The sequence below is a fragment of the Serinus canaria genome, chromosome 4 (assembly GCF_022539315.1).
Source record: "Serinus canaria isolate serCan28SL12 chromosome 4, serCan2020, whole genome shotgun sequence".
In the NCBI taxonomy this organism is placed as follows: Eukaryota; Metazoa; Chordata; class Aves; order Passeriformes; family Fringillidae; genus Serinus; species Serinus canaria.
The window spans coordinates 33,980,527-33,995,344 of NC_066317.1; the positions used below are offsets into that span (position 1 = coordinate 33,980,527).

At 35.7% G+C, this 14,818-nt stretch overlaps 1 protein-coding gene across 3 annotated transcripts in view; it reads left to right on the forward strand.

Moving 5' to 3' along the window:
* Positions 1–14,818, forward strand: part of PALLD (palladin, cytoskeletal associated protein) — a 181,336-nt gene that overhangs the window by 32,042 nt on the left and 134,476 nt on the right. The window contains exon 1 of one of the 3 annotated variants that reach the window (XM_030239041.2): positions 4,891–5,369. The exons of the other annotated variants lie outside the window; for them this stretch is intronic. The gene's annotated coding sequence lies outside the window, so the exon portion shown is untranslated. Of the gene's footprint in view, positions 1–4,890; positions 5,370–14,818 lie in introns of those variants that run through there. 3 annotated transcript variants of the gene reach the window in all.

Sequence of the window (14,818 nt, forward strand, 5' to 3'; positions counted from 1 at the left end):
TATTAATCATATGGACAGTGAATGAATTAAACAAGTAAATGAGTTGAGTTTTGGAAATGTTTGATTCCCTCATCTCTACCCTACCATTATCCTAGTCCATGCATCCTTTTAAAATGCTTTTATTTAATCACTCAGCAATTAAAATTGAATCTCTTTCAGTGCTAATTATTATATACTTATCCTGAGATTACAATGGATTCCACAAACAAGGAAAAAGAAGTAGATGGTTCTGGGAACAAATACTTAAGCCATTTGACTTATTTGGGCTTGGGATGCCTGCATATATCACCCTTAAATGTAAATTAATTTCAATTGATATCAGATATAGCTTCTGATTTGGTGAGTAATCATTAATGGTTAATAAAACAGTTTGTGGGCATTTTGATCTTTGGGAATTCCTGTTGTCATTTAAAAGGCACATTCCTACATTCTTCTCTTACTCTGAAATATCAGTCATGCTACTTGGCTAATATTCAGGCCTAAGTACAGATGAGGATGATTTTTATTTGTGTAATTGTAGCAAATATGTATTTCTCTTAGTTTATGTTATGATGCAACTATGGAGCATTTGGAAAACCAAACTTGTCTGATCATATACAGTTAGTGTGATATAGTTACAAAGCTGGAGAGCATTTTGCTTATAGATACCATTCCTTTTAATAGTTACTGACTTTGGAAATCTAGTGATTTCTATAAAACTCCCATTTAGGTGTGGTGTTGATTCTGGCCTTGGATTATGTGGAAGAAATATCATTAATTTACTTATTCTGAGATATCTGAATACATGCCTTTTTATGCATAGCTTACACAGTGGCTTCTAATACCTTCTTCTTCTCCATCTCTACTGCTTAAAAGCAAATTAACAATAAATAGAAACACTGGACCACCAAAGACACAATTATGTATATATTTTGTTTTTAAAATAAGAAGATATTCATGCAAAGGAAACACTATGAAAAGTTTGTTTTCCTCTGATTCAAACCATATTATCTGTGAAAGTTTATTGAAAAAAAAAATGGGGAAGTAACGAGGTTATAGTTAGCTGAAATAAAAATTAACTTAAGTTATACCTCTGCAGCAAAAAACTACTTTAAAAACACACAAAAGTCTAACTTTGAAAAAATCCTAATTGCTCTTTAGGCATTTTTAGTTTTTGAGAATGAAATTTCTACATTAAATGATTTCAGAACATGAAAATACTTCAGGCATTATCTTTACAGGGTAAAACTTTCTCCATAAAACTATGCCACAAACCACTTTTCACTTTTTAAAAGAACATAAGTTTTTGAGAGGAGAGAGCAAAGGAGATTATGAAAAAGCAGGCTCTGGGTCAGTAGTCACAGAAACCATGAAAAGGATGTATGGATAAAAAAAGCAAAGCCTTTAAATATTTTATAATCAAAGATAAATTCAGCCTGAGTCATCATTTAAACAATTTAAGTATGTAGATACCGAAAGGAAAATGTTGATTTAGGAAAATACAAACTGTCTGACCTCAGTCTTCTATCTTTTTTGCATTTTTCAACACTCTTGTCTCTTTTATTAGATTATAGCCGTTGTCTTGCAAGCACTCCCTACATCCAAACAGTGTGTAACCTTTACTGCTGAATGCCAAATTTGCATAAGCTATATTGGAAACACATTTATTTGTGTGTACAGAATACATGACACTGTAGCTGTTAAATTGCCCTATTTACCAGTGTCTAGTAAGGGCTCAAAAAAAAGACAGTAAAATGGGTTCTTTCATCTAGATACATGGCTACTATTTTATTATACTTTTATTTTTGGGAGACCAAAACACTAAAATATGATGGCTTCTTGATGCAAATAGTCCAGAAGGGTCTGCTATAACCTTTCTGAATGGGCCTTCCCATACAGTAATATGAGAAAATCTTGATGCTACTGCCAGCATTCAATTCATAATTTTGTTAGAGCATGGTGATAACACTTAAAGAGTTTTTTAAATCTCTTATTTTTTGCTGTTCATAATTTAGATGCATTTTTTAATGTTTCAAAAATTACTATAACCATCTAGTTTGAGCATCAATCAATTTGAGATGGCTATATCCTACCAGTCAAAGCATTGCTAACACAAAGTGTCTCATTTCTGCATGTAACAAGAATGACATTTCAATCAAAGAATTTTTAATGTATATCTTTTCTTCTTCCTTCTTTCTTTAGCTAGAAATGTGAACAGTTGGAAAATGCTGAATTCTGGTAGATCTTCATCAGAATTTGAATCTTGCAGCTAAATTTTTTGTAGGCAGAAAATAAGACCTTGCCTGGAGCTGATCAGCTGCAATTTAGCAAATATGCAGTTATTGTAAGTTTCCTAAATGTCACATGGTTCCCCTATATTTGAGTTAAATAACAGCAGTATTTGTGTTGTAATAGTTTATACAAGTAGACCCCAAAAAATTCAATCTTTTCGTTTAGTAATTACCCAATAACAAATAAATCCAGGGTTTGGGGCTTTTTTATGGGTTGCATGTCTTTCATCTACGGAGACATCAGAGAATAACAAGAATGTAGTATCCATGCTAGTAATGATTGTTTGGCTGTATAAACATTGTGGAGTATCAGCTACTGAAATACTCAACCTTAATTTATCATATAATATTGGAATTTTGGGTTGTCTGGGTTCAATTCTCCAGAAAACAGCTTTGAGTCTGGTTATGACAACAGATAGAGGAAAAGAAGGTGACAGCTCCCCACTGTTCTTTTGTTTACTTGCTTTTTTTTTTTTTGTCTTTATGTTGTGTAATTTTGCTGAATTTGTATTCTTTCAGGCCTGTGCTTTTCCATAATGGCAAAACAAATTCAAATGTCTGGACTAAAACTGGGTTTTAGACTAATCTCTCATGTGTGGAGTCTGGACTGCTTAGCTAACTAAATGTGGTTTATTGTTGTCCACTTGAAGAGTGTTCTTCAAGTTAGAACTGTAATTAGCCAGTTCAGCAAATTCAGTGCAGCTGATATTCAAGATAGGATGAGGTGTAGACTAAAAGCCCTCAGGTAATCTTATCTGTTCTTGATCTTTCCTTACGTGTGAAATTTGTCGGGTTAAATTTTGGCTGGTAAACTTCAAGACAACAAAGGAAGCCAAGCTTTGTAATGCTACCAAGTACCCACAGGAAAGTACATCACACAGTAGGACTGAACTTCCTGATGCAGCACTTGGATTTACTGTAATTTTTATGGCCTTTTAATATATTGAAATTCAGTCTCTAGGGAATATGCAGGAAGGCAAACTTAAATCATTATAACTTCCCTACATTCCAGATGGTTTCCATAGGCTTCTGAGATTTACCTTCAACATAAAATTTATTTGTAGTTTTAAAATTAATCATAAAAAATTTTCCACTAGTAGCTTTGGAAAAGAACTGTCATTTCTTTAATATAATGGGAATGAAGGGAAATGTATTATATCTGTTCTATAAAACCTAAGCTCCTATCCAAAGCTTCATGATTTTTACTAAAGGATAAAACAGGGATAGGTCCACAAGTACTGACCCTGGATATGGAAATACTGTGTCTGAGCTACACTGTCTCCCATACTGAGGAACAAAGCCTTGTGTAAATAGGTGGTTGGTTTATGCCATCATTGTTTAAACCAGCACACTGGAGTCTATTTTCTAACTAGTTTCTGCCTTCTTTACAGCTGTTACTTCTGTTGTGAAAATCAGTATTTCAAAACCATTCATCGTTGAAGTTTACCAGTTTTGTTTTTCCTAAATACCCAGCACCACATCAAACATACCAGCATCATGGGCTAAACTAATCTGCATGAGATTAAATTAAGCCCAAAATTGCTTTGAACTTTCTTTATATTGTAATGTTTAAATTAAAACTTAATTAAACACTGCACGGAGAGTATCACAATAAAAGTATGACTTGTGTTATCTTAGAATATTTTGAAGGGAGTTCCTTGAGACTGAAGTCCTACTAGACTGAGTAAAGATTCTTCAGAAATGTTAACTGATCGTAGAGGCTCTTCCTGAGTTTATAAAGAGTTTTAGAGGTCCTCAAGTTGATTTGAGAGAAAGCAGGTTATATGCAAATACTAAGAAGAATATTGGGTCTATCATGAGATGAGCTCAGTTGATCAGAGCATGGTGCTAATCATGCCAAGATTGTGGGTTCATTCCCTCCACGGGTCACTCACTTCAGAGTTGGACTTGATGATCCTTATGGGTCCCTTCCAACTCAGAAGATTTTGTGATTAATGGATTAATAATATTTTTCCTTAAATTTATTCTTCATTTGTTAATGACTATTTTTAAGATTTTTGAAAGCCCACAATTATTGAAATCAATATTCCAAGGGTTTTAACAGAATAAGAAAAGTCACAATAGTTACATTATAGCTTTCTGATTACTCAGGAAGGATTTTTTTTTTTGGGTGGGGTTTTTTTGTTTGTGTTGTCTCATAGGCGTTGATTTTCTTTTTGACTCTTCTGTATGAGGAATTCTTTAAAAATAATTGCAAAAAAACAGGCAAATTTAAATTATATAAAGATTTTTATATCTCTGTTTCTGCATTATATTGTAAACTTGCAACATTTGCTATCTTGAAAATCAAAACTAACAGTAGCTGGAAATGCCTAGGACTGGAATTTAGGAACTTCTGGACAAACAAACATGACACTGTTTTTCCTGGTGTGTAGTAGTTTCGTTAGTAGTTTCTGGTTTTTCTCTCCAGTTTGCAAACAAATACACACAGTGTGAAATGCTGCTGGCTGCAGTATCATCAAGTGGATTGCTACTAAATCATGCATTTTGTGACGTGTGCTTGTAAGTGTACAGCTCCCCAGTTGCAATTTAAAAGCGTAATCATATGAGCTGCAAGTCACAATGGAATTTTTTCTCTACCTACTCTTGAGATGAGAATCTTAGGGTAGCGACACTCTGAGTATATGCGATAAGGAGAGAGAATGAGGGGAGACGGATCACTACTTGACTTCCTTCATGTTATTTTTGGATATGACTAGCATTCCTCCCCTTACACACACCCTCTTTTCCCCCAGCCCCCATCTCTTACACGCGTTACAAGCTCATGCAAACACTCTCACGTACTCTGCAGCAGCAGCAAGAGCAACAGTTGGACTGCAGCCAGAGGACTTAAACTCCGCTTCCTCATTGCCAGCAGGCTTTGTTCTTTGGACTCAGTCAGAACTAGGGAGAACGTCTTCATTGCCGGTCGTGGTGGTTGGAATTTGGCAGCTCAGCTGTCTATTAAATTTTTCTGTGCTCCTTTGCGGACTAGAATGAATTTAGAGCAGCAAAGCTAAGAGCCGGGGCTAGTCAAGAAATCAAGGACCCTCAGCTCTCAGCCTCTCTGCGGGGGTGGGGTCCCTCTGTGCCACAACGGTAAGTGCCAGCCTTAAATGTGTATAAAGGTGCAGGAAACTATAAGGTGCTTTAGCTTACTACAATAGGAGAGGGGGGGAAAGTACGAGTGAATCACACAGTGTGTGCTGTTGCAGTGGTCTTGGAACAGTGGCTAGCAGTAAAATGTTTCTCATTTTTCCCTTTCCAAGAAGCTTTATAAGAATGTATCTATTTTAACAAAATTCATAAGTGTCTGTGCAACTTTGGAAAACATTCCAAAATGGCTTTATTATTAGGTTTTCTGCAAGCTTGTTTTGTTTTGAACAATATGTGTTACAGAGTAACTTTAACTGGCAGAGTAACTAATTTGTTTTAAGTGCAAGGGCTGAACCTGGGAAGTAAAGGTGTTCCGTCAAAGAGGATATGGGTAGAACTAAAGTTGAGGAGGATGGGGAGGGTAAAGGGATGATATGCATCCCAGGACTAGTTTACAGGCACCCAAAATAAGTTTGTTTTAAATGACTGGCATTCATTCAGAGCACACCCCCTCCCCCTTCCTTTCTCGCTATTAGGAGCAAAGTGAATCTCTTTTTAAAAACAAAAAGCTTTGAGAGTCTACTGTTCTAGGGCATGCAAGTGAAAGCTGATATACAGTGTAAAAAGAGTGTAGGCTTGAATAAATGACTCTGAGAGAGGACAGGAGTCCTGCAGAAGAGACTTCTTTCTTCCAATATGCTAAATGATTTAGCTGTTCTTGCTTTTTCAAAGTGTTAGAAATGCTGCCTTATAAGTTTACTAGCAAAATGGTTTGCTTTGTTACAAAGACCTTTTATTTAATCTCTTAGTGTTGTCTTTAGGAAAAGTTTTATAATGGTCAGAACTGAGGCAGGTTAATACAAATGCATTGCTTTCAGAAATGCCATCTAGCTGTCAAAGGAAGTTCACTGCAGGGACCCATTTGTTTTAAAAGTACTGATAAGCCCTGCTATCAGCATGCTATTATGTCTTGCTCTGTGGGTTATCTTAATAAAGTGATAAATAAGAAACCCTTGAAGTCCAGAAAGTCAACTGTATAATAAATTTGACAAAGGGGAAAAGACCAGGTGACTGAATGTACTTACATACTTTTAAAGCTAAAAGTCCAAAGAAACCTTACTGTGACAATAGATCTTAAAAGGGGCAAAAAATTCCTTTCTCTTGCCTTAACTCTGGCTCCATCAGTTACTTCAAGTAGTTATTCAAATATTTTTTGTTGACAAAGTGAGAGTTCCCTTCCCTCTATCCAGTTATTAACTGCTGGTGATCAAGTCTTTGTGAAGGTGAACCTAGTCACATGAAAATTATGCTGAATGGGCAAATATGTGATTGTGCGAAGTATAGCAGACATAGTCAATTAACTGTTTGTTTGAGGTCTGTGTGTTTGTTTTTTCTAATTTGGAAACTCAAAACCAAAGCTTTGTCATTCTAAATTTCACCCTTCATTTGGGAGAATACTCAGGTGTGGTAATTGTTAAAATTATCTGCTAAATTATGTTTCTATGGATTGACTGTGAAATAGTGCTCAGCAGCACAGTGTGCAATTAGTTAGGATGTTGGGAATGTTTAGTACACTTTACTTGCCAGGTACTAAGGCATTTCTTTCTATAGTAGTTACTAGCTCTGTTTATGGCAAGTTATTCACTGAATGGGAATTACACACTAAAACTCGCAAAGATTATGTTTCAGAGCTAAAAATGGAATATTGTTTTCCTCAGTTGGACCCCCCTCTGCCAATGACACCATGTCAGGTTGCCTCAGCAGCTGCTTTCAGTTTCACAATTTACATGGGTGCTATAATGACATTTTTTCTCATTGATGTGGTGGAAAAATCTGACATCTTTATGCTGTTTTTCCTGCTTTGATATGTTAAAGCATATTTTCTATTGACTGTGAGGTTTGGCAATGAGTGTTGAGTTCAGAGATGGGCCTGTACCAAAATCCCTGGATTCCTACATCCAAGAAGTATAAGAAGGTTAATAACTGGATCCAAATGTCTTGGCTCTGCTCTATTCCTGTTTTAAATGCACATCGCTTTGGCCACATGTTTAAATTGTTTTTTGAGGTGATTAAGACTGAAAGAAATCTTTCAGGCTCCAGACACAGTTTTAAAGAGGAAATGGCATTTAAGAATCTTACGGTTATTTAAGCAAAGCTTGCTCATTTGCTGTTTAAATGTGACTTTTAGGAGCCCCCATGGACCTACATTCCCTTTCCTCTATTATAACTTTAGATGTAAGTAATATTTTGGAACTCCTTCTGAGATGTGCTGGGGAAGCTAAGGTGGTTTTGTGTCTGTCCTTTCTATTTGCTTAAGGAGACTGATGAAGAAGACTAGCAGCATACATTTAGATAATGCAGATACCTCAAAATGGTTTTTGATCCTAAGTGATCTGCCTATAAGCTGTTAAGAAAGTGTCATATATGTATATACTAAACTGCAAAAAATTGTGGTGGCCTATGGTAAGAAAAACTGTAATGTGGTGTAGGAGGCTGCACAAATTGTTGCTGAAATGGTGTATATTCTGCTTTTTTAATTTATCAACTTCTCCTTCTCTGGCTAGCTTAATGGATTTAGTGGCTCTCTGAATACAATTACATATGCATCTGCCAGCTGCTTGTGGTATCCCTGCCTCAGCAAGAAAAGCTGTTCTTTAGCTGCATTGGCTCACTGTGCTTTGTGGCATACAACGCTGATTTATTAGGCAGTAGATGCATTTTTTTCTTGAATGATTGAACTATGATGTCACTTTTTGTCTTGGCTTTAACCTTTTAGAATTGGGATTTTTTTTTTCCTGCAGACTATTCTCTTAACACTAGGAAAGTGGGAAATATCTCAGTGTTCATTGCAGAGCAACTCTGTCTACCCCAGCACATTCCAGCGCCACCGAATCATTTGTGGTGAGAGTGATTCAGATCTGGTTAAGATGATTTAAAAGAGAGGTTATGGGCATACTGCAGTTGTGCATTTAAGAAAATACAGAGTTTTTACTGCCTGATTGAGACCACATGGCTCCAACTTAGACTTTTCTTTTAACATGGAAATCATTGGCTGGATGTACTCAAACGATTTATTTTTTTTTAATTGCCTAGAGGCTGAGAGTTTGGGTCATAGCATTTAATGGTAAGGTCAGGGTTAAAACAAATAGTTTTTAGTGTTCCTTTGAATAAATGAAAAATACTTTTTTTAATATTTTGCATGGGATGAAAAAATGCTTTTCTTAAATGAGAGCAAATGTATCTCAGGAATTCTTTTGGACACTACAGATTAATTGGTGACCTGATTTGAGAGTGAGAAGGAAAGAGATAAAGGGAGATCGCCCTGTCATAAATCACAGTAAATATGTTCCACTCCAAATATATTATGGAAAGTACCAAAAGTAAAAAGGAAAGACCTTTTTCTATTGCATACAAATTAATTGCTTACCCAGCATTTTGTGCTGCTCTTAAGATTGAAAATTTATATAAGTAAACTCTCTTTAAATTGTTGTAACTATCTCCATAGAGTATATCCCTACTATCAAGAATGAAATTGTAATAATCTATATTCTTTTAATGTGTATTCTTTTTTTCTGAAAATTTAGTTCTTCCTTCACTGCTCTCACTTCTTTCTTTTCAATTAAATATTTATCCCATAAACTGGTGCATAGCTCTGATGTAAAACTTTAATCCAAATAAATTTCCCTCAAATGAGAGTATTAGATTATGAATGTTATTTTGTACAGATACTTGAAATTAGTAAAAAAATTATGAAATTAGTAAAAAAAAGAAATTAGTAAAAAATATTGAAATTAGTAAAAAAAAATAGTAAAAAATTCCAAGGTGTTTCAAACATAGAATGCAAATCAGAAGTTACAGCACTGAAAAATCACTGTTTATTCTTGCATCTGTTTGGAGGATGAAGTAATGATAAAAGTCAATTCTTACACTAATTCACTGTAATTCATCTAGAAATAATACAGGAGTAGTATTCTACAACAGGAAACCAAATAAACAATAGTTATGAGCTTTTTGCTGTCTTACGGATTGGGATTATTATTTAGCTAGGGGGAAATGGGAAAAAAAGAAGAAAATATCAGTCATGTAGCTGTGTAGATCCCTTTCAAGTAGTTCCTTGCTTAACATTACATCTCTCTCAAATTTACAGACCATGCATGAACTTTGTTCTTAACTTTAAAAAAGGCTAAAATCTAAAGAAAAAAACCCAGCAAAACCCAAACATTAACCAAAGTTCATGAATCACTGTTAGTTAATTTCTGCCTCACATAAACTAACAATGTAAATGTTTAAAAGTTATTTGCAGATTTTTTTTTAACTTTGAGGTGCATAATGCAGCTGGTAAAGCTATTATTATTTCTGAGTATCTGCTGTGAGAATTAATCAGAGGTCAAAGTACATACTACAGTGCCTTGACGTTCCTGCCTGTGGTATGTTAATGTGTTGTGTCAGTGTTCAGTTTTGAGTTAATGCATATAAAATACATAGAATCAACTGGATTTGGTTTTATAGTACACAATCCTAATTGTACTGTGGATAGAACAGTACAGTCTTCCTACAAATACACAAGAAAGCATGGCCTTTAAGATGCCCAGTCTTAAAAGATCTATCTTGTGCCTGAAGTCCTTGACAAATTCCAGAGCCCCTCAGTGCTTTACAGATCGAGTGAAGCAAAGATGACAAGATTCTGCTCTGTTGTATAGGTGGGAATATTCCTGTGCCTTCACATATATTCCAGAATATCCTGTTCTTTGAAACATCTTTAGGCCAACTTTCATAGGGTATGTGCATATACAGGTATTCATCTGTTACTAGATTGAAAGCTGTCATTCTTCCTAAACTATGACTACTTAGAATTTTTGACTGTAATGCTGGTGCAGTCTACATTGCACTGTGCCTATGTTAAATAGACAACCTCTCTTCAGACAGTTTCTCAATTAATGGAGAGAGGCACATTGGGAAAGGAAATAAGAATCAAGGAATTCAAGGATTTACAGGGGTCACAGCAAGCATATATAAACTCGAGTCATTGCAAAGAAGAGTAAACCTTAAAGCAGTCTTGAGTGTGGACCCTCAACCTGTTGGATTCCTAGGGAATTTTTGATTTTCCACTCAAACCTGCTCTTGGTATTGTTCCACATTTCAGGCTTCAGAATTGTTGTGAAAAATACTCATGTTATTCTTTGAGGCATGGCTGGCTAGGCTGGTGTATGTCAATAGGTCGGAAGAATCTTGAAAATTTGAAAATAATCTTGAAATGAGTCTTTGGAGCAAGCAGGCAGTAGTCATAAATCTGCAAATAGTCACCAGAGTATAAAACATGGGTACATGTATGCTCTAGGATCATACCATACTGACAGCTGTCAAACATGGATGTGAGCTCACCTGATAAAGCTGAAACTAAAGACTGAAGTAAGGGCTGGGCTGTGTCTTGCAGCTAATGAGGTGTGTAAAGGCACTTCAGCTGATACCTGAACAGATAGCATAAATCAGTCATTCTTATTTAGAGAAAGGTGATGGCTAGTCCTCAGACCTGGCTTAGGAAGCTAATGTAATCCTCCCTTAAGGAAGATTGCTTGCGTGTTGTAAAATGCACAGTTCTGCAGTGGTTAACTCTAATGATAGGTATCTCATTGTATAAACTGAGCAAATCAATGGAATGTAATTTCAGTAAAGGAATGTTCTGTGAAGGATGCTGAGGAAAATGTGGCATTAATTTTGGGAGAACTGAGGCTCCAAAGATAGGTAATTTTCCTTTCCCACCCTTTCTTTCCTATCTGATATTTCAATGAGACCTTTTTATACAGCACACTTTAAATATGTCCTAGGACACCACAGTTGTTATTCCAGAGTCCAAAGTATTGAATCTTATTTTACGTCTTTTAATGGGTAACTTTTTGCTATATCTATGATTCCATTTGCCTCTGAGGTAGGATATAAGAAAATAGCATGCTACAGAAAAGTACAATTACTTGCAAATATGATGGCTGTTTATGTAGAGATGAAGCTTTTTTTTCCATGAGCAACTGTGAAAATTATCTTTGATAATATTACATTATGAATCAGAACAGGTATTATCAATATTGTTTTGCTAGTTTGTTGGAATTTAATTCAGAAAGCTTTCTGTTTCCTACAGACTAGTAGGCATAAAAACGAACTTGTTAAAATGGTGATTTTTCCAGCCATAAATACATGAAATAAACAACAGGTGCAAATGTCTGTGAATATAGGGCATCCTAATCCATTTGAGTATAAATCATCCTAATCTTGAGTTCTTTGATGATGACAGTTTCCTTCATTGATATCCCAGCCTTCCAAGACCTGTTTCCAGTATTGAAAACAATGGTGAGAGCAGGACTGAGGTGCTTGTTCTCTACATCCTATGGTACTCAGCTGAGTTATGCCAATCTCTGCAGGCTGAGTAAATTCTCACTGAGTCATTTTGACTGCTGTCATACTTAATGAGAGGCACTGACAAAACTGCTGACAGCTTCCTTGCATTGTTGTCAGTTACTAAGTTGCTGACCTGACCCAAATGAATCAAGTATTTTAGCTTCTGCTCAGCAAACTTATACTGACTGTCTCTAACTTAGATATAATCAAGAAGTAAGAAAAAGGGAGATGATAGTAGGAATAGTACCTATATAAAAATGGAATCCTTTTGCATTGGCTTTGTAGGGTTTCATTTTGCATTTAATTTGATCTAGTTTAGCTAATGTTGCAGGTGTCAATTAGAAGTTTATTTAGCTACTATCATGGAGATAACTGTCTTCTATAGGCATCATTTAGTTGGCCCATAAAAAGCACAGTGATGGCAATGTATATTGCAGTTGATGTAATTGCTTTCTGCCTTTCCAAACATCTGAAGATATTTTCCAGTTTTCAAGGTAAACCAACAAGTTCCATGGTTACCACTTCCATGTGTTCAATATGTATGAACAAGACTATACATTCTGAATGGAGATTTCCTTTTACTTATTGTTGATTTGCAAGTTATTAAGGTTTTGGAATTGAATATTGTTGATTTGTTTTCTGTGGAATAGAGTGATTGGTCTCAACCAGTTTGCATCCTCTTCCCCTTTTTAAGTATTATGGTTTTGAGAAGAATTATTACTTCTTCATCTGACATATGTGTTTTCAGCCTTGAGTTGCCTCTGACTAACTCACCACAATCATAATAAATGCAATTATATGTAGAATTCAAATTGCATAAATGCAATTTCATCCTTCTAACTTTCTTTTTTCTTACTTCTAACTCTTTACAGTTCTTCCCTCAAAGTTCAAAATGGTATTTCACTGGAAGATTATGCCTGGCAATTCTGTAATAGGTGCTCTTCCCCATGAAGGCAAAATAATGATGGCATGCTTTTTGAAAATCTCTTTCTGGCTGAAGGAATATAAGAGATACCTAAGAGTGGCATTTCAGTTATAGGCACTATGCATTCCATTTCAGCTAGACAAGGAATCATGTTAATCCTACAAGCCTCAACAGTTCTTTGTGTCTGAAAAATGTTCAGCATTTCACATGGGATTATTAAATACTTTTTTTAACCCACTCTAACCATCTTCACTGCCTTTAATTTTTTTTATTTTCCCTCCCTTCCATGATCTTCTTAATTTCCTATCAAATACCAGGAGAGGTAATTTCATTTAAGCATTGGTCGACATAAACCAATTGATGGTATCTTCAATCTAAGTGAACAAATGTACAGCTATTTATGGGGCTTTGGTGCATGACTGCCTTCAAACTTCATGGAAGGTGGCTACATAATATCTTTCTGCAACAGGTAAGCAGACCCCTAAGAATGAAATTTCAGTGTTTCATTGGCATGCAGGGCTATATAATAACTTACATCCACCTCTTCAAGCTAATCTTCTAGCTTCCAAAAAGATTGAATAATTTTATGGCTAGCACTGCATCTTTTAATGCAAGGTCAGAATCTGCTCATATTTTAGAGACAACACATAGAAGGTGGCCTTTTAGTTAAGACAGTGGAAACTGAGTTCTAAGATGGCCCTTACTTTCTTGGGAGACAGTGGAAAAAGTGCTTAACCTCAGTTTCTCAGTAGTAAAACATACCTAACTATCTCATGTCCAATTACTATTTCGGTGCCTAAAGATCTATTTATTGAGCTTTTCTTTAGAGACACGTTTTTATTCAGCTCCTGCAGACCTAAGAACATTCATTGTGCAATTAGATTCTGTGTAGACTGTTGTTAACAGGTAGTCCAATGCTTATATTCTATAAGATGTGTCATGTGCTAGACACTGTGGAAATTATGGTGAATTTCCTTACTGAAAATACACATAAGAGTATGCCCAACCTACTGGAATGGGAAGAATGTTTGGAGGAGGAAATGGTGGAATAAAATGAGGGAGGCCTGCTATGCTGCTCTAGTGGGCTCTTCCAGCATGCTCTGAAGCTGAGGGCAATCTGAATGGAACCAGGCATGTTGTTTCTAATGCCATATGTGTGTTTTCTCTGAAGCACTATACTTTAACTCTGTTCTCATATGCTTTATGCACCACTACTGTACTCTCAGTACAGGCCTTGATGCATTTGAGGACAATTTTTAATATGTTTGGGATATCTTTCTGTAACTCTGTTTAAACAAATATTTGAGGACGCTTCATGGGACATAAAACAGGCAGAGTTTTCTGAATTAACTTTCAAGTCCATTTTGGAGAGAAGATTTGTATCTGTGTATTTCCATGCCGAGCAAAATCCTTTAGCTACAGGGCAAAAAATATAGAGCAGCATCTCTACTTTGGAAATCTAACATTCTGATTTTTTGGGAAAGAGATGATAATCTTCGCATGAAACAAAACAGTAGATCAATCAATTTTTTTGCTGGCACAACTACAGACACAAGCAGAATGGGTCTGCTTGACTTACTGACAAATGAATTAGTGGAACAATTTGAAATGCAGATAATGTCTGCCACACTTTGACTTCAGGGTAAGATGTTCCAGGCCCCAGAAGGAAGTTGTACAAAACCAGTCAATTTAATTCTCTGTCAGAATGGAAGAAATTATTGCTCAGTGTCTGGCTTTTCATGCCCTAAAACTATAGGAGCTCCTGTGTAGTAGCTAGTTGAATGCAATAAGTGCGTGTTTCAAGTGCTGGGGGTTTTGTTCTCTTCAGTGCTGAATTCTTCTGTGTAACATGTTTCATAGCTCTGTGACAATCCTCTGAAAGTATAAAACTCTCAAAGGGTGTTAAATGAATGGCTTTATCTGTTAATAATTTAAACTTGAATTATATTTAAAAATTAATGAAAGCATCCACAGTAATATTAAGCACAGAACTGCAGAGCCAGCTATTATCAAACTTTTTATGACTATACTTGCTCATTCATCACATTTATAAACTGTTCTTTCTTTGTGCTCTGACACATGGAAACAGCTTCCAGGTTTTTTTGGCATTGGAAGCAAGCTATTGCAGTGGAGATCA